This window comes from Calidris pugnax, unplaced genomic scaffold (genome assembly GCF_001431845.1).
Source record: "Calidris pugnax isolate Ruff unplaced genomic scaffold, ASM143184v1 scaffold8, whole genome shotgun sequence".
Taxonomy (NCBI): Eukaryota; Metazoa; Chordata; class Aves; order Charadriiformes; family Scolopacidae; genus Calidris; species Calidris pugnax.
The window spans coordinates 7331043-7350128 of NW_015090830.1; positions in this window are offsets into that span (position 1 = coordinate 7331043).

Below are 19086 nucleotides of genomic sequence, written 5' to 3' on the forward strand. Positions count from 1 at the left end.
AGAGGGATAAAGCTACTTGGACTAAAGATGTTGAGAGAAAATCAATTGTAATGTACTGAGAATAGAAAATGTAATTGATCCATGACCAGGGCTCTAGTCCTCACAAGAAGGAAAGCTGAGAAGTGTGACACTTGGTGTATATATAGGGTGCCTCTGTCACTTCTCCTGAGTTCCTCTGCCTTGTCCATATGTGTCAGAAGTGAGAAGTAAAACAAATGACAGCCACTCTAGGATTGGATAACATGCAGTAAGCTATGAGATTATTAAAAGACTGAGAGAGCAGAGGCAGCAAAAATAATTAAGCTTCAGTTTCAAGAGAGTGTGTTGATAGTCTTAAATCAAACAAACCATGGTTTGGGATGGGGTTTTTATTTTATTTCTTTCTTTTGTTTTTTGATGGGGGCATATTTTGTTTTGTGGTGTATTATTTTTTTTTTTGTGCTGTTTGGAACACAAGCAGTGTAGAATGCAGCTGCATTTAGCTTCTTTTCAAATGGAGAGCTGATGTGTCCCAGTTACATGATTGGGAAAATGCATATGGGAAGATTGGCAAAAAGTCTTAGAAGACACTGGATCCGATTTTATACTTGTGATTATGTATCTTCACAACTACTGTTATGTTTAAAAACGTTGCACATCAAATCAGACTCATTCCTTGTGAACGAATTGCAGCTGAAATTTCTTCTTATTCTAAAATTCATTACTGGAAAAAGAGTGCTTTGTTATTTACTTTCAGTTGAAGGTAGCAGAAAATATCTCCTCATAAAAATAAGAGGAGAAACAAGGAAGAGAGAGATGAGGTCTCAGACTAATGTAAATCAGGAAAGTTTATCTGAACTTCATGGAATAGTTGCTGAAGCTGAGAGCTGGGCCCTGAGAGGTGCAGTTAGACTTCTGTTATGTCTAAGCAAGCAGCCTGGGAAGTATCTTTACTGTGTTGTATTTTCTTCTTTTTATATTTTTAAAAAAGGGTCTGATTTACAGTAATGCTTTTCAGGCAGGTTAAATACTAATTTATTATACATCTTGTATGCAACAGAACAGTCTGACTTTGACTTGCCTTACGTAGGAAATAAGGTGAATTGACATTAGTGATTGCCGAATTGATGGATAAATTTATCCTGCAGTACTGTGAAGCCAACAGAATCATGTAAGTCATTAACTTCCACAACTAACTGCCGCAGTGTCGGTACTTATTTTCAATTGCGTGCTGTGCTTTACCGTGCAGAACATATATCTTTTACTCTCAGCGTTTGGAAATTCTTATACATTCTTTTTGTGTGGAAGTGCAGCCTTCCCATTTACCCTTGAGGTTTTGCTGCTCTTAATCTGTATACCGCCTTGTTCCCTTAAATAGGCAAGATAACTTGTTTACCTTAACTTACAAAAGAATAATAATAAAAAAATCACTTCTCTTCAAACACACACAAAAAAAATCCCTACGGGATTAGCTTGAATTTGAGGGGAGGGAAGAGAATGCCCACGATTTTCTATTTCCAATGACACATGGACATAAACAAAAAATAAACCTTTTAAGTGCAGCATCCTTACTGTAAGGATGAGGGGGGAAAAATAATTAAAAATGATAGCACAGCAATCACCAGTGTTCCACAGGAGCCATAAAATCCTGAATGCCGCTTTGGATTTGCTTCTCAAAAGAAGTGTGTCCCTGTGGCAGTTCTGAAGCTTGAAAAGCTTTGTTCTCAGCTGGAGTGACAGACTTGGCTATATTATTGATGTTCAAATACTTCTTTGCAACTCCAAGAAAATGATTCTTTAAGAAGGCTCATGGGGTATAGTCCTGCGAGATGGATCAAAAATGGCAGCCACACAGAAGTCTTCTATCAAATTTCTATTGTAATTTAAAATTTGAGCACTGCATAATTAAAATCTCTATAGAACACCCCCGAGAAACAATATATTTTGTCTTAAGTATGTCAAAGATTAAGTAAGATGCACATACTTTCCAGGAAGGAAGATGAGTTATCCAAACTCCTTTGAGTTCCTTTACTGCAGTATTTGCAATGCATGTGTTTTATTTGAATCGGATGCTATATTGTTAAAATGTAAACAAAGCCTCTATCCTTTTAATTGTGCTTGAAAATTTGGAGGTACAAGTGCAGAATTTCAGGCAGGTGCAAGTTACGGTGTATTTTTTTTCTCAGAATATCTGAATACAGAAGAAAACAAAGGTTTTACTATTCCTTTATAGCAAGACAATGACTCCCTTTCTTGATCTTTCACTTTGATACATATTTATAAAGCCCCTAAAACTCATGCAGCATAAATAAATACCTGGACCACGAGAGAAGCATGGGAGGACAAAGTTGGGAGAATCTTATTCATGTCTAGGTCTATTAGAAAGCTCAAGAGATTGCTTCTATCTCTTGGTGTTTAAAAAAGAGTCCTTATTGAACAGCTGAACAGTTGCAGAGTACAAATAGTTAGTCTGATAAATGATACTAATCCTTACACCAGTTGAAAGTTTACTTCACCTCAATGTCTTTCTTGTTGTGAGGGGTCCAAAACTGAACACGGTGCTTGAGGTGCGGCCTCAAATTGCCGAGTATAGGGGGCTAATCACTTCCCTAGTCCTGCTAGTCACACTATTTCTGATAAAGCCAGTTTGGAGAAGAGACTGAGGGGAGACATCATTGCCCTCTACAACTATCTGAAAGTTGCAGCAGGGGAGGTTTAGATTAGATATTAGGAAGAATTACTTTACTGACAGGGTGGTCAGGCACTGGAACAGCCTGCCCAGGGAGGCGGTGGAGTCACCATCCCTTGAGGTATTTAAGAAACGTGTATGCATGGCTCTTCAGGACATGCTCTAATGCCCAAGATTATTGGTTTGTGGGTGGGTCTGATGTGGTAGGGTGTTGTGTGTTTTGTTTTGTTGTTGGTGTGGTTTGTTTTGGTTTTTTTTTAAGGTTGGACTCGATGATCACAGAATCACAGAATCTTCTAGGTTGGAAGGGACCTTAAAGTTCATCTTGTCCAACCGTCAACCTAACTGACAAAAATAGACACCCGCACAACAAGAAGACCTTTCCAACAATGGTGATTCTGTGATTATTATCCCACACAGATATGGAAAGATATTTGTGCATTTGGTACAGAGCCTGGCTGAGTGCATTCACTCATTGTGAGATAGCTGTAGTTCTGTTGCTCTGTATGCCTCTTTTAAACTTTACTGTATTGGTTTTTGGAGTTTTGTTCAACCACTTTAAAATTAAACTTCCACAGCTGTGCTCTGCTTAACTCCCTTCCCAAATTCATGGCAAGGGAGTAGTCAGCAAAAATAGAGCTTTGCTCTGATATAGCTCCAGTACAGCTAGCCAGACTAGTGCAATGACGCTGTATAGAAAGAAGTTTGCAGCTATCTACTCTCAGCAGCTATGAAGAATGTAACATCTCTTGGGATGTCCATAGTCTCACCTGGAGCAATAGATAAACATAAAAGCTCATGATAATGCTGTTATGAGCAGACACAATAGGAAAATATTGGGTTGTTAAGCTAGTACAACTGAACAGCCTTTTGCTATTTTATCTAAGAGGTACATGGCAAACTGCTTTCAGTCCACGGTCTGTTCATTGGACCTCACTAAGTTCCCATATATTAAATCAGTTCCCGTGTATTTTCATGCTTTAGATCAGTCTTTTAATTTTAAATTTAAATCTGGTCCTGTGTAGATTTACAAAGAATAATAGTATAATTGAATAGATTTTAATATGAAATATACATGAGATATTTTACTATGCAGTGGTGTTGAAGGTACTTGTAATTATCCAGTTGACTTTTGCTATAACAAGGCTTTTTTCAGCTGATAGAGAGTTGAGCTCTGCGAAGAAAAGCGTCAATGGTTCTTGCGTTTCCAACTCTGCATTATAATTAGAGGTACTGAAATAACTCTGCAGTTCCCTGATTTTATATATTGTCTTGCAAATCTGTTTCATAGTCTGCTTGTCAAAACCAGCAAAGCAGGAAAACTAGCTTTGAATAGTGTTCTGTGGTGCAGAAAGAGAAGTTGTTCTACCTGCTACATACATTATAAAGGCTCTCAGTGTACAGTGTTTTGTGCAGTAGTTTTGAAGCCACTGGAATTATTTTTTAAAGAAGATGATATTTACTGTTAGTTAGAACAACGGGATTTTGACTTGTTTATTTTATTCAAGAATAAATACATTCTTTAATGTTATAAATATTCTTACTCAGTGAAAGATTTTTTGTTTGATATTTCACTTCAGGAGTGATTCATGATGAAAGTATGTTGAATGCAAAAATATCAATTAATGGGTTATGCTACAAAATTTTTATCTATTGAAACTGAAATGAGTGAATTTATTAAAATGTTGTATTTGGTTTTGCAGAACAATGCAGTGGTATTTGTGTCATGTATATGTATGTATATGTGTGCTGCTTTTCACAGTAAATGAAAAGTCTTTGGTTGCTGTTTGTCTGAGAGATCAGATGGAATGTATGGAGCTCTGCCTGGTGACAGATGATGAGCCAGCAGAGAACTGGTGGGTATCTGGGTTTCAGCTGGGATAGCATAAATTTTCTTTCTAGTGGTTGCTGTATTTCACATTTGGTTCAAAGGGAATGTTGATAATGCATATTATTTTAGTTGTTGCTAGGTGATGTTTATATTAGTCAAGGACTTTTTTCAGCTTCCCATAGAAGCTGAAATGGAGCATAGACAGAACAAGCTGGACAAAGGAGTATTCCATACCATAGATGTTCTCAGAATATAAAAGGGGGCTGGCTAGGGGGCAGTGATCTCCAATTGCTGCTTGGGACGGGCTGGGCAACTAATCACCAAGCGGTAAGAGCAATTTGTGTTGCATTACTTTATTTTGTTTGGGTTTTTTTTCTATTATTATTTTTTTTCCTTCATTTCCTTTTTCCATTATTGTTCTATTAAACTGTCTTTATCTCACCCCACAAGTGTTTTTTTAACTTTCCTCTCCTTTTCTTCCTCTTCTCCCTGCCTTTCTTGAGGGTTAAACTGGGTTAAACCATGACAGTGGGTCAGGATGAAAAGGCAGACTAACCTGTGTAAAGTTGTAGGACCACGTGATTAGGAAGTAGTGTATGAGGCCTCCTTTAGACAACTGGAGGAAACCTTGTGTTTGGAGGCCTTGGGCCTTATGAGGGACTTTGTGACACAGGGAATTATCCAGTATTCTTGGCTGCCTGCAGTGAATGTGAGATGGTGGGGCTCAGGATCCTGAGAAGGAAACAAGGCAAATAGCAAGATCATAACCCTGAACTACAGTAGGGGAGACTTTGACCTGTTCAGGAATTTGCTTAGAAGATCACTACAGAATACCATGCTGGAGAGAAGAGGGGTCTAAGAAAGTTATTTGATTTCCAACATTCATTCACGCCAAGTCCAAGAATATTTCATTTCTATATGGAGGAATTAAAACAAAAGAAGCAGGAAGTTTGCATGGATAAATAAGAGCCTCCTGAGAACTCAATTGTGAAAAGGTGGAAGCAGGATTATGTGATCCAGGAGAAATATAGAGACACTGCATTAGGAGGAGTCTTGCCACTAGGTCAAAGAGCTGATTCTTCTCCTCTGCTCAGCCAGTTGAGGTCACATGTGGAGCGCTCTATCTGCTTCTGTGCTCCCCAGTACAAGAGAGAGCTGGAGCTAGGGGAGAGAGAGAAAGGCTACTAAGTTGGTTAAGGGACTGGAGTATCTCTTCTGTGAGGAAATGCTGAGAGAGCTGGGACTGTTCAGAGTTTATGACCACACAATACAAATATTCCAATGCTCAATGTCCCACTCAAACATTAAAATAGCCCTGTGCTGAGACTACCTACCTAGAATTCTTGGCTTGGACAGTCATGATGTAAAAGAAGAGATTATTTTATCCTGTTCAGTATATTAGTATGACCTACCACTCACGTATCTCAACAAGGAAGCTGCAAACTAATTCAGAGTTCAGAAGCTGGTCATGTGGTTGGTCAATGGTCATTTGAGATTATTAGTGTTAGATGAGGAAAATATTTTACAACGATATCCAAGAGAATATATTCTATACTGAAAAATATTATGGAGGCAAAAAGTTACACATACTGAAAAACCAAGGACTCAGAAGTAAGCAAACAGTATTGGTAGAGTTATTTCTGTTTAGATCACCTGTACACACACATTTTCATCTTATGATAGACTTTTTTCATGGGTTCTTGGTCTATTTCAGTTCACAAATTGGTGTGTGAAAAGAGAAGTGCATGGGTTGCCGAGATAATTGGAAATACTGAATACTTATAACTCTGAAATATTTACATTCTTAACTTTAGATATTTACTACTTGAACTAAACCCCTTTAAATGTTAGCTAGCAAAATACACAACTCGTAATGAAAATTGATGGGTTTCATATTTGGGTGCAAGATCCAAATTTGTGTAAAACATAGCACAAGTGGTTTTTTTTTTTTTTTTCCTATAGAAAACAGATTGAGTAGGAATAGGAATCTGGGCTCTCTGTTTTTTTCCAGGCTGAATTAACTTAATGAGATGAACAGGATGAATTAGAGGTAGTTGCATGTGTTTCTTTAGTACAGGCATAATATATTTAAGTGATCATAAATTATTGCTTGCTCTGTTTTTCCTCAAAATATTCTGTGCCAATAGTCTGAAAATGTCCCAGTTTGTAACTGGCAGGTACAGCATTTAGGTAGGAAAAAAATCCCAGCAGCAGCTATGAGAACCTACACCACTTTATACCTTAAGCCAGTTTTCCTGATTTAGACTTTCATTGAAGAGAGGGAAAATTCTGGTTGTATTCCCAAACTCTGAGCAAGGAGAGATGCCAACTGTGCTCTTTTTTATTGCAGTGAAACTAGATACAGATGAAAGATATATTTGGGGAAGAAGCCCAACACTTTGAGACTTTTGCATCTATACTTTCTCAGAAGTTGTGCACTAATCTAGAACTTTAATATGTATAGGTTTTCTCTTCTTTTTTTCTTTTTTTTTTTTTTTTTCCTCTGGAAACAGTGTGTTTTCCATAGTATATGGACTCTGGCCAAATATTACTTGTCTACAAACTTTTTCAAACTTTGCTAGCACTGTGTATAATGTATGAGGTCCCAGGAGTTAAAATGTTATCCTTTAAACTATTCATATAATTACTCTGTAAGGAATATCTAGAGAATTTTGGTTTTGAGGCCTACAAAATAGCACCTCGGTAGTGGTCTTAGTTGGTAGAGAAGACTGTACTTTGGGTGGGACACTGCAATCTGCTACAGGCTTACAGGTTGCCTGTGACGTAGAAACCAGAGTGTTTAGACCTTGGACTTAAATGACAGGACTGAATAGCCAGTTCATTACAGAAATTCACCTATTGCAGCAAAGTTACTTTCAGGTGTCCTGAATGAAAAGCATTACATCTTTTACTTCTAAAAGAAGGGCTATTGTTAGTACTTTAGATACTCTTACATTTTTCAAGTTTTGTTCTTTCAGGAAAGATATGTCAAGACTGGCATGGGAGAGTGAGGTGAGTCTACCTTATATTACAATAATAACAGTAAAAACAATAAAAATAAAACCTCTTACTAGTCTCTGAATAGTCAGTGAACCCCATCTTCCAATTATCAAACCAGCAACAGATTAGCTTCAGGGCTTTCAACTTGATCTGAATTGCTGTGTTGAGAGGGAAGGCAGGGATGGTTATAATCATCAGTGCTTCACGCAAAAACAGATTGGGTTGTTGGATATTACATGGCTATAATCATTACCTTTCAAAATGAACAGTAGTTTTCAGTGACTTGGAAGCTACAGGAGATAACAAAATGTAAAGGAAGCTGTCTATGACAAACAAGGAAGTAACGTTTGTTCGAGCGCTTTGATGAAAATTCACCTGAAATACAAAGCAAGGTTTCTGGTCACCCAGGATACACTAGTTTGATTTGGCACATACAGCTCCACTCTGCTTCATTGCATGTTCTGTTCAAAAAAACAGGCACAAATGTAGATTACAGAGCATAGATTGTATATTTCTGGAGAGGTTGGTAAAACAATTAAATATTTATCCAGTGGATTGTATTGTTGCCATGTCTATCCACTAGTTCAAAGCAGTTCTTCTGGGAAAAGATACAAGAGAAGATCTGTCAGATAAGGAAACTGTCAAAAGAATGATACCGTGAGGTTCTCTTATAATAAGGGTTATGTCTACATTTCAAAGCAGGTGCCCTCTGTGATGTGCCCTGATTATCTAATTAGTCAAATGAGTGTTCTCTGTCATACTCAAAAGTTCCATCTCTGCCCCAATCCTGTGCAAGTAGGATGTGGGAATATAGGCTACAAAGTGCTCTTTTGCATTTTCTTGATTCACTGATTATTTATATCTACTGTCATTACATTTCCAAGTCTTACACTGTACTTTCTGTGAACATGTTTAATTTGCTTTGGTTTTTTTAATATTGGTCTACATATCAATCAATGCCCATTGCAGTTCTCCTTTGTTCATACCAATATGATAACAACATGACCATATTTTTTCAAAAAAAGTAAATATTTGTTGTCCTGCTCTCAGAAAGGAGCACATTAGTACCCTGTTTGGCCTGCAAAATGGCTGTTTTCAGACGCTTAAAAGATGACTTCTCTCCTTGTTCTTGTCTTACTCTTTCAGTGTATTTTCTTTTTCAACTTGGTTCACTCTCTGTTTTGGTGCCTATACTGTGTGACTGCTCCATTACTCCAGGGATTCTTTCTGCAGTCTAACAGCAAGATTTCCCCCCAGACAAAACCTAAGTTGATTCAGTTGATCTAGGAGCTGCTTTAATGGGCGGTACTACACCAGATCTCATTCCCTCTGCCTACTGCAGTCCTCCAACATAAATCAACAGGCAGCTGCACTTCCAGCATCATTCTATAAAAAAAACACGTCAAACAGCCTTAACGTTTTGCTGTGTTACAAAAGGATCTATAGGATGCCTATTTAAAATGCATCAAGCCCTTGAGTTTACATAAGGCTCAGAATAGATGTTGCTCTTGGTGTAGTCTACCTTGAGCTGTCTTGGAGCAGAGAGAGAGGTTTCTGCCTTCACACATCTGCCTTATTATTTGTAAGCAAAACAACCTCATGCTGAGAGTTGGAGTGGAGCTCTGAGCAATCTGAGTATAAAATAAAAAGATCTGCTAAAAATAGCACATTAATAACTATCATAAGGTGGTCTGATCACATGGAAACAGAGGGAAAGGAGATGTGTTGTATAGGATGTGACTGATATATCAAAGAAGTTTTTGAATACATGCGGAATTTGTAGTATGACTTTCCATTCCTGACAATTTTAATATTGGAAGGGACAATTGTGATATAAAAGAAGACGCTTAATCAGTCCTTTTGCTTTCTCATGCATGTTTCTCATGTAAACTGATTTAATTTCATCTTAAACTTTGATATAATGAGTGAGGCCACCCATACACCCTGGGAGATGAGAGTAAGTGAGTGAGTTAGAGATGGAAGAATGGGATTTCAAATGGAACTTCAAAAGGGGAGTTCTCAGACTAGCTGAATACAGGGAATAAGTGAAAGACCTGGTAGAAATGGGGAAGACAATGTCTGAATAACAAATCAAATATAATATTAGTGACTTTTTGCAGTGTTGGAATAGAAGTAAGAGATCAGAGGATTAAAAAATAGGTGGAATGCATAGTCAAAGTAAAATGGATTGAGGTGTGTAGGTAGGGTCAAAGAGTTAAGGCGGGTGTGCAATACACAAATTAAATTATACTAGATTTTACTTTTAAAAAGTTAAGTCCCAGTGAAATATCTTCTCAGAAACAGCTTGCTTGGTATTGCCTTGCTTATGTTTCCAAAGAAAGGGAACTGAATCACTGCCTTACTGTCCTGCTGCTAGAATTCAGTCCCTTTTCTGGATAATGTTGTCTTGTTGATTTGTTTTCTTCTTAAAAACCGTTTTGAAGAGTAGAACTTTGTGGTTTTGATAGATTGCAATTGAAAAGCATCTGACATTTTTTCCTCATTACATGTAATAAGATATGCCAAAAAGACTGATCACAGATCTTTGAAGTGCTTTTCTGTAGTTACTCCGTTTTCAATATAGTCTTGAAATCACAAAAAGTTTAGAGGTTGTCTGGAACAGAAGCAGGATCAGGTGAATAGGAATGAGGCTTTCCTATTAAGTTTTTGTATTTATTTTTTTTCATAGCGTTAAAATGACACCTCACAGGATATTAATTTTCAGTGTGAGTGTGTTTCATTATACCTCAGGGGCCTAACTTGATATGTAAAAATGGGACATGACTAATGCAATCTATTCCTCTTACTGTGAGAACTAGACCACTTCAAATAGGAGAGCTGTGCTTTGTCTAGAGAGTCTGGGTATAGTTTCAGTTTATGTTGCCTTCTTAGTAGCCCCTGGCAAATAGAAGATTTCAGGTACTAACCTTTACAATGAATGCAAAGCAAAAGCAATTTTTTAAACATAACATTTTGCAGTGTTAGAATTTACAAGTGAGAACACCAAAAAATTAGATGCTTGTTTTAAATGTTTCCGAGGCTAGAAGAGTTGGATCAAATGCAGGTTCCATTATACAAATTAACTGTATTGCCATTTATATGTATATACACACACATATGAAGGCAGACGTTTAACCAACAAAGATGAGGTGGAAGTGCACACATCAAACGAAATAAGTTTTAAATACTCCGTCTTTTTGTAGTTACCACAGAAAGACTGTAGCAGTGTTTTATTGAAGGTGATACAGTGATCTTGATTTTTAAAAAAAAAATAATTTTCTGTATCTCATAAAGTTTTATGGTATTTGAAAATTAGCTTATCTGAAACATAACTGGATCTCCAAATTTAATGTTGTCATATATCTAAAGTTTACTTTGCCTATTCTGTGATGATTGGGTACTTGCTGAGAAAAAATGAATATTTTTCATCAATAGGCAAAAAAGTGTTGACTTAGTGAGCATTGTAAAGGGTAGCTTATTCAGCTACTGGAAAGAGACTTCATTCAGCAACAGTAACATCTTATGTGTTCCTTGGGCATAATTTGGCATGATTGAAAATTACAAAGGCCTATAAAAAAATAAATAATCAAGGTTCATGAAAAATCTTAAAATTGCAGATATAATATACACATGTTCAAGTAATTTTGATTGTAACTCCTTTTTTTTTGAGTATAGTGAGGATTTTTGTTCAATTGAGTTCAATTTTCTCATCAGCTTCCAAGAAGAATTCAACTTCACTTAATAAAAAGGTTTTTTTTTTATTATTTACAGAGTTAAAGGGGCAAAGTGCTCCTTGTAATTTCTTTCAGTTTGTAGTTTTGTGCTTATATTCTCTCAAATTGTCCTCATACAGATATTTTTTTTTTCCTGTACACATCTGGGAATTCTGAAGAATGTATCTTCACACTGGAATGCACTCTATCTCTTGGGCAATCTACAGACTGAACTGTGTATTAAAAATTGAGTATCTAGGGGTCTTACTTTCAGCATTGTTTTCATTTATAGAGTATCACATACCTTGTGACACATAGCTAAATTCAGTAATGTTTGCATTAATGAATGAGTTCCTCGGTATTATAAAAAATGTGAAGACCTGAAAAATATTTTATGCCTCTGTCAATTAAGTGACAAAGCAGCTCTCTTAGAATAAGAGAACATTCACTGCAATTGTGCAGTGAAACAAACTAATAGGGCAAATTTTCATCTCTTTTAACACCCAACTGTGATGAAATTATGATCTATCAGTTATAAGGAGATGGAGGTATAGCAAACCTATTGAATGGAGGGCAACATTCCTCCTGTGAAGATACACAATCTAAATAAATGTGATATAGGCTTTTGTGTGAGACTGATGGAACCCTGAGCTAACACAAGACCTTTTCTGAAAAATTTGTAGTTTGGTGTTTGTAATATATAGGCCCTTTTAGTTTTGGAGGTAGTCTGATTTAATAATCTTACTTGAATTTGTTTTGTCCAAACAGAAGTTTTGTGGCCTGGTTGGTGAAATATATAAACTTCATATGTTCTGCCATTTACTACATGCACTACTAAGCAGAACCTAATGCTTCTTGCTGAGGGACAAACTGTAGTAGTTACAGGTGCGAGAGCCTGTGATGGAACCTTTGAAATCCTTCTGAGCTTAACATCATGTTGCTTATTAAAACCTTTGATAAAGATTAGTTCTAATGCCTATTATGTTTAGAAAATGTTATAGTTTTAATTTAAACATTGAAACAGCAAGTTTGTTTCTTGTACCCTAATCATGGAGCATGACAAGGGCTTCTGAGTACCAGCCCAGGAGAGTACCACAGAACCCCAAGAGTGAAAGCATGAGACCACAAAATGGTCAGTTACCATTTACTGAAGGAATAGATTCTTAAGAACTGGGTACAACTGGACACAGCAAAGAGGACAAAGCATGTATCCAGTATATGTAAAATATGATGAAAGCAAAAAGGGAGATAAGAAGGTATAAAGTACAGTGGCAGCCTCTAGAAGAACAGGAAGAAGGAAGAACAGGGACAGAAGTGAGCTTAATGGCACTGCTTCCCATCACTGGAGATACGGCAGGTTCCCCCTTCCTGTTCTGTAAAGAAAGAGTGCGGCTTTTTGGTTTGTCTCTTGCTGTTTGTTGGGGTTTTTTCCCCCCTCATACCTCTTGCTATAAAAGACTTAACAATCACATACAAAATCATATGCTTAACAATGTTATTGGTTGAAAAAGTGACAGTTTTAAAGAGGAATATCTATCTGTGTTCTGCACTAGCCTTCCCTTGAGACCAGGTGATTGATACCACCACACCAAATCTGAGTGAACATAGATGAAAGAATGTTTTACGGTTTTTCTCAAAAGCTGCTTGTAACAGTTGAAAGTAACTAGAATGTTCCTATAAAGCTCTGAAAATACCAAGTATGCTCGTTTTGGGGGAAATTACAAGTGGATGATTTTAGATTTCAGTTTTGTGAGATTCCTTATCGATAATATACATATCCTAAGAAACAGACATGTGAGAAAAATAATGTCAAAGTGATATGTGAAATCTTGAGAACACTAAGAACTGGAAATGTATTTTTGTCAGATCTCTAGAATACAAGCCCATGAGGGAATAAGAAACAAAACAAACTAGTATTTGTGGCAGGGCGTGTGTGGGATGAGTGTGAACTAATAGGTGAAAAAAAGGAGATAAGTGACCTAGAGCATGATTGAACTTTCAACCTGTTATGGTATTATTCAGTAGGTGACGGTAATTTCATTATTTGTGAAGATGGAAAAAGTTTGTGTTCCAATTGTTAATAGGTTTGAAGACTAAGCTTGTGGCATGAGCTACCAGACTTCTCCTTTTTAATTGGGGGTGGGAAAAAGAAAGAAAGAGGTGAAAAAAGGAAAAGTATAATTCTCTCAGCTTCTGAGTGCCTGAAGGTAACAATGGATTACAAAGCTTGTATAAACAGTTAAGATAGATATAAATAGATTTTGCTTGTTTATACTCTTGGGTAGAAATCATGTTTTCTATATTTTTTGTTGAAATCATTACAGAATTTCAATTTCTTTTTCTGTCTCTGAAGTTCTGGGAAATATTCAGGAAAGGTCAAGAACTGAGCTGGGCTGCATTTCTAGTATCCCTTGTGACTATGCTTTGAATTAAATAAAAAAAGAATGAAAACGGTAAAGGAAATAACCCATATAGTTAGTTAAGAGGGGAAAGTTATCAAAAGCAATATAGTCAAAGCTTAACAAGAGTCTAATAGATGCTTTGAAATTAGTATTTTAAAAAAAAATTGCTTATAATAAACTCTCATACAGCCAGTGTTAATGGATTGCATTTACACAGAAGGGCTATTCAGAGCAATTTGTACATCATAATACTTGCACTTCTGTAGTTCAATACAGAATATAAAATGAGTCCTAGCCAAGCTGCATTCCAACAATACAGTATTTAATGGCTCTGTACATTAGTCTGCTTTGATGTCTTCTGTGATGAACTGCCTACCTGAATTGTAGGTGTCTCATTATTCAGCTTGCAATCTTGAGGGAGGAGTCAAGGATCTTGGAATATATGCTTGAACAGATATTATAGTAAGAGATTTAAAACTTTTGATTTAATTAGAAGCCATTTAAGCAGCAGAAGCCTTTAGCCTGCTGGAGACGAGTGCTCATGCCACTAACAAATGGTGATGCAGAAATCAAGCTAACAGTTTAATACATCAAAATGTTTCCTTTCTTATTCTACAAAATAGTTCAAAGCAAATATCTTTATCATCTTTGTACTAGTGAGTTCTGTGTTTTACAGAGCTAATGCCATAGAGCATCAATGCTAGGAAGACCTATTAAAGACTCTGTTTGTGCCAAGTATATGGTTTGGCTCTTAGCAGAATTTGAGGGCTTGACATTTTGAGTGACTAACACTGTGAGGCTCATTTTTTTGGTCATATAACTGCACTATGGTTGCACAGATCCCTCTGCTGACTTCATAAAGCCCAAAGAAAATGTGTGTATATATTTTCACCAGTTCCTTGAAAGTTATGATGGTGTTTGTATCAGTAATGTCATTAGCGCATGGAAGTAGAATTCATGTTCTTATTATTCATGTTCTTATTTCTGTTGTGAGGTTTTTTTTTCTCCTCTTTGTAATGACCTTCAAAATTATATATGTAGGAGGATGCATCCAGGAAGGTTTTGGAAGCAATACAGATCATGGTTGTCTACAATATGCTCCCTGTCTTATACATATAGTTTATTCTGGCATCAATGCAGTCACTTATTTTCATAAATTCTGCGTAGTAACATAACCTAATCCTCTTTATAGCTTGAATGTTAGCGGAGTCTCGATTCATATGTCAGTCTAATAATCTGACTGTCCCTACTAGCCTTTTTTGATCATGTGTTGTTATGGTCCCATTATGAATCTACATCGCAGTCTAATTGCATTTAATCCTTTAATGACAATGCTTAGAACTGCTAAACACAAGGATGTGCTTTTAATAATTATGGCTGTTTTAAAGCCATCATAAAAAAAAATAATATTTAAAAACTTAGTGATTCAGAATAACAAGTCAGACCATCAGCTGGACAGAACACAAGATTCATCCATGTTCTTAGAAAAGATTTCGAGCAATTGTGAGAATATTGTGACCCCCCCAGTCTACCTGCTGATGGGGTGGTGTGAGGAGCAGAAAAGATCTTGAGCGCTTAGCAACAACCAAAGCCACCAGTATGTTATCACACTATCCCCTTCCAAAATCCAAAACATAGCACTACATCAGTAGCTAGTAATAAAGTTATTACTAGCTGACAGCAGGACACTCAGTCACCAGGTAGAAGTTACAGTGTTATCATGCTTTCATGAGGATCCCCTTGGTGGCAAGCAGTCCTAAATGAGGAGCACATTTGTGATTAATGAAGGCATTCTACTGCCAAATCCTTGCTGTCCCTACCAGGTCATGCTCTCTCACTGATGTATCATTCTTGAGAAAGAAGACTGCAAAGGAGAAACATGTTGAAATGCCCTGTTTGAGAGAATCTTAAGAGTTCTAAACTGTGTTTTGGGGCTTTGTACTTTGACTTTCAAATCAATTTTTCTTATATCACTTTCATAAATCTCTGTGATTTCTTCTTTCTTTTTCCCTGAGTCTACAGCTTCCCTAGCAGAATTTTAAGGTTCAACTCTGCTTAAATCACAGGGCCTTGTCAAATTGGTCTGATTTAGAGTTTTAAATATTCATTTCTGTTAACTGTGTATTTATGTTGATAAGTTAATGTGCAGGTGGAAAGTTGAGAGTGTATGATATTTAGTGTGGAGGAAAATGAAATTTGTCATAATCTGGATCACTCTTGTGCTGCTAACAGTCATGGAGAAGCATATTGTTTTACAAGCTCTTTTCATGGAACAAATACCAGGTTTCTAAGGAAGATACCAGAGTTCCATTAAAAGAACCAGAAAAGAGTCCATTTTGATGAATGTTAATATTAGAAATAATTGTTTATGGCTGAGCTGCAACTGACTCATAGAATAATACATCATTAATGACTAAATACTACAAGTTTTTAATTTAGTTTATTTGTCCGTCCCTCTTCCTTTGTGATTTGATAATGGTGCCATATGGTACTTCTTGAACTCTAATATCAAAGATGTTGTATATTTGTGACATTTTACTGGAAAAAAAATGCTTATTCATTTACATTAATGAATCAAGGTATTCTTGGAATAATGTGACTCAAGGTTGAGAATAACTGTTGATAGCAAGAGAAAGACTACTAGTTGGTCACAGAATTCTGGTGGTGGCGTGAGTATGTCAGATGTGCTGCTTCATTCTCCCTTTCTTGAATGCATGAGAACTGGGTGAATTCAGTGATCTTGCAAGTAACGCTACATCAATGGCAAGTGACTAAATGTGTAACTGTAAACCAGTCTCTGCCTCATTCTTAAGGTACTATGCTCAAAAAATTTCCCCCATCCAAAGTACAGAGCAAGTGTACCTTTTTGTACATGAACATAGAAGTCTCCCTAGTTTATCCAGTGTTTACATAGGACTGTGCAGTTGAGGGACATAAGTAGCTAATCGTCGTGAAAAATGTGGCCTTTGTTTAGACAGCTAAGTAGACAAAGACTATATACTTAACATTAGACTATCTCTTTAGAAAAAATACTGTCCTGATGCCTCACTCGCTTCTATGCATCTCTGGAAATGACGACACTGCATGGCTCAGAAGTTGTGTCAAGACAAAAATACACAACTGCTTGGTGGTCTAATCCTTGCTTCCTGTTATCTAGAGTAATTTGGAGAGTTGGTAATCAAACTAATTTCTACACTGCTTGTATTCAGAAATTTTTATTCAGACAAACATCAGGGGAAAAAAAATGCAGATGAACAGACCCAAAAATAAAACCACAGTCACAGAAGTTAAGGAAATACCACTTGTAAATGTTTTAAAAATGTTAATTTTAAAAACTCTGGTAAATTATGTCTTTTATACAAAAGGATGCCTGTGATTTTTCCTGGGGAAAAAACAAACAAACTCCAATAAAACCCCTCAACCACAGTTTATAAATTGCAAAGTCCTGAGTGGTGTGAAACCGGTATGATGGACTCATTTTTAAAAAGCTAAGAGCACACAAATGCAGTCAGAGTGATTGTTGTATAAATTGAACAAAATTTTGGATAATTCTTTGATGTGTTTACAGAAATTAACTAAAAGAGAAACTGTAATCATAAGATGAAAAAGGAGATTTCTAGCAGAGAATAAAAAATGCACAAGTTGTAGAGACAATTGAAGTGGGATTATAAATGCTTAACTGGATAATGGCATAAATTAATGGCATTATGTTTTATTTGGCTGAGAACTTTAGTAGCAGAGGATGTTTTAGAAGGTGATACAAAAACTAGCGATGTGGAAAATATTGGTGAATGAGAAACTTATGTACTTGCATGTATACTTTTTTCATTTTTTTTACATTTAGATTTTGAAAATTTGGCTCTGAGGTCCAAGTTTTATTATGTTTAAGCTTTTCCTTAATGAAAATCTGATACCTAACTATACCCAGAATGATAGAATATTTAGGCTACAATGCCAAGAAAGGTACAGAAACTTTAAGATGTCTCTTAGTTAAGTGTCAGATCCTCGAATGTACCACAAGACCTTTACTGAACTGGGTAGCCTCTCCTGGGCCCGTCTTTCTCCCTCTGCCTGTGGGTCCAGGACCCCATTTCAGGTCAGGCCAAGCCTGACCTTCTTGTCAGAGCCATGCTGGAGGTGTTACTTGCTCAAGTTTTGTCTCTGGTCCCAGTTCCTGGATGAACCTATGGACCAATGTTGTAGTCTTACTTCTAGTTATGCTTCTGCACCCATCTCCTGAATGGACTCACTGCATGGTCTCTGAACCCAGCTCATTGCTTTGATTTGTCTGCAACTGTCAGTGAAGCCTGTTTTCCTGCTCCTTGCTCTGCCCATGTTTGGATATTGTGCTGTTGTGTCCTGGCTGGTGAGGGCACTGTCTGAGTTGGGCTCGCCCATGGCTGTCACCTCATCCTCCCACATGGAGAAATGCCACTCCCTGACATTTAAGTTCTAATGAATGTGTTACCATTTTTAGTTTTAATAAATGTGCAACATTTTTAGTAAATAGCTTTGTTACCGAAGGTTTTAATGTAATGCATCATACAGCAATTTTTATTTGAAAAAGTCCTGTAACCAACATGAAGTTTTAATTTGGAAAAAAGATGTAAAAAGCAAGAGGTTTTTCTTTTCAATTATGCATCAAGATCCTCAATATCAGAGGCGGCTTATAAAGGATATAAAGACCAATTCTTTGAAAAAGAATTGGGAATGAGATCATCAGTTGCCAACATGGGTTTACAAAGAACAGGTCTTGTCAAACTATCTGATAGGGGCTTTTGAATGGTTTTCAAAAATATATCTCGGGGACAGAGAAGAATGTAGTCTAGATTTTATTAAAGACTTCTCAAAGTGTCACTTTGCCTAACTGAAAAGGTCAAAAGTATGAGTATTAATTTGGGAATGGAGTCTTTGGTCAAAAGCTGACTAGAAGAAAGAACCTAGAGTATTATAATTAGCCATATCAAGCTGGGTTCTGCAAAGCTGAGCACTGGTGTAGTTTTACTGCTGATCTTTGTTCAAATAATAATCTTTTAACCTTGTGCAAGCTGTCATACACACTTACAGATAGCGATTTATAAAAATGAACAGACTACAGAGTAACATACATAAAAGTTCTGTAAATGATCAAGTATAGAATGAAAAAAAATCCAAAATATAAAGCCATTCATGTTGGCAGCATACAAGAACAAGTGAAAACGGTTGAGTGAAAGGCAGCAAAAAGTCTTTCTGGGAAATTACATTCATATTGTACTTAACATTATGAAGAGTATAGTTTGTATCAAGTGCAGGAAATAGAACTAAAGGAATCACACGGAACTTTAGTCAGCTGCAGTCTTCAAGACTGTTATTTATGAGTTCTAATGCTCAACTAGGTGTACGGCCTGTGGGATGAGAGGCAGAGGAAGTGAAAAAAGTAAAAAAAGTGTGTATTTAGAGCAGCTAGGGTTACAGTACCTCAATTTGGAGGCG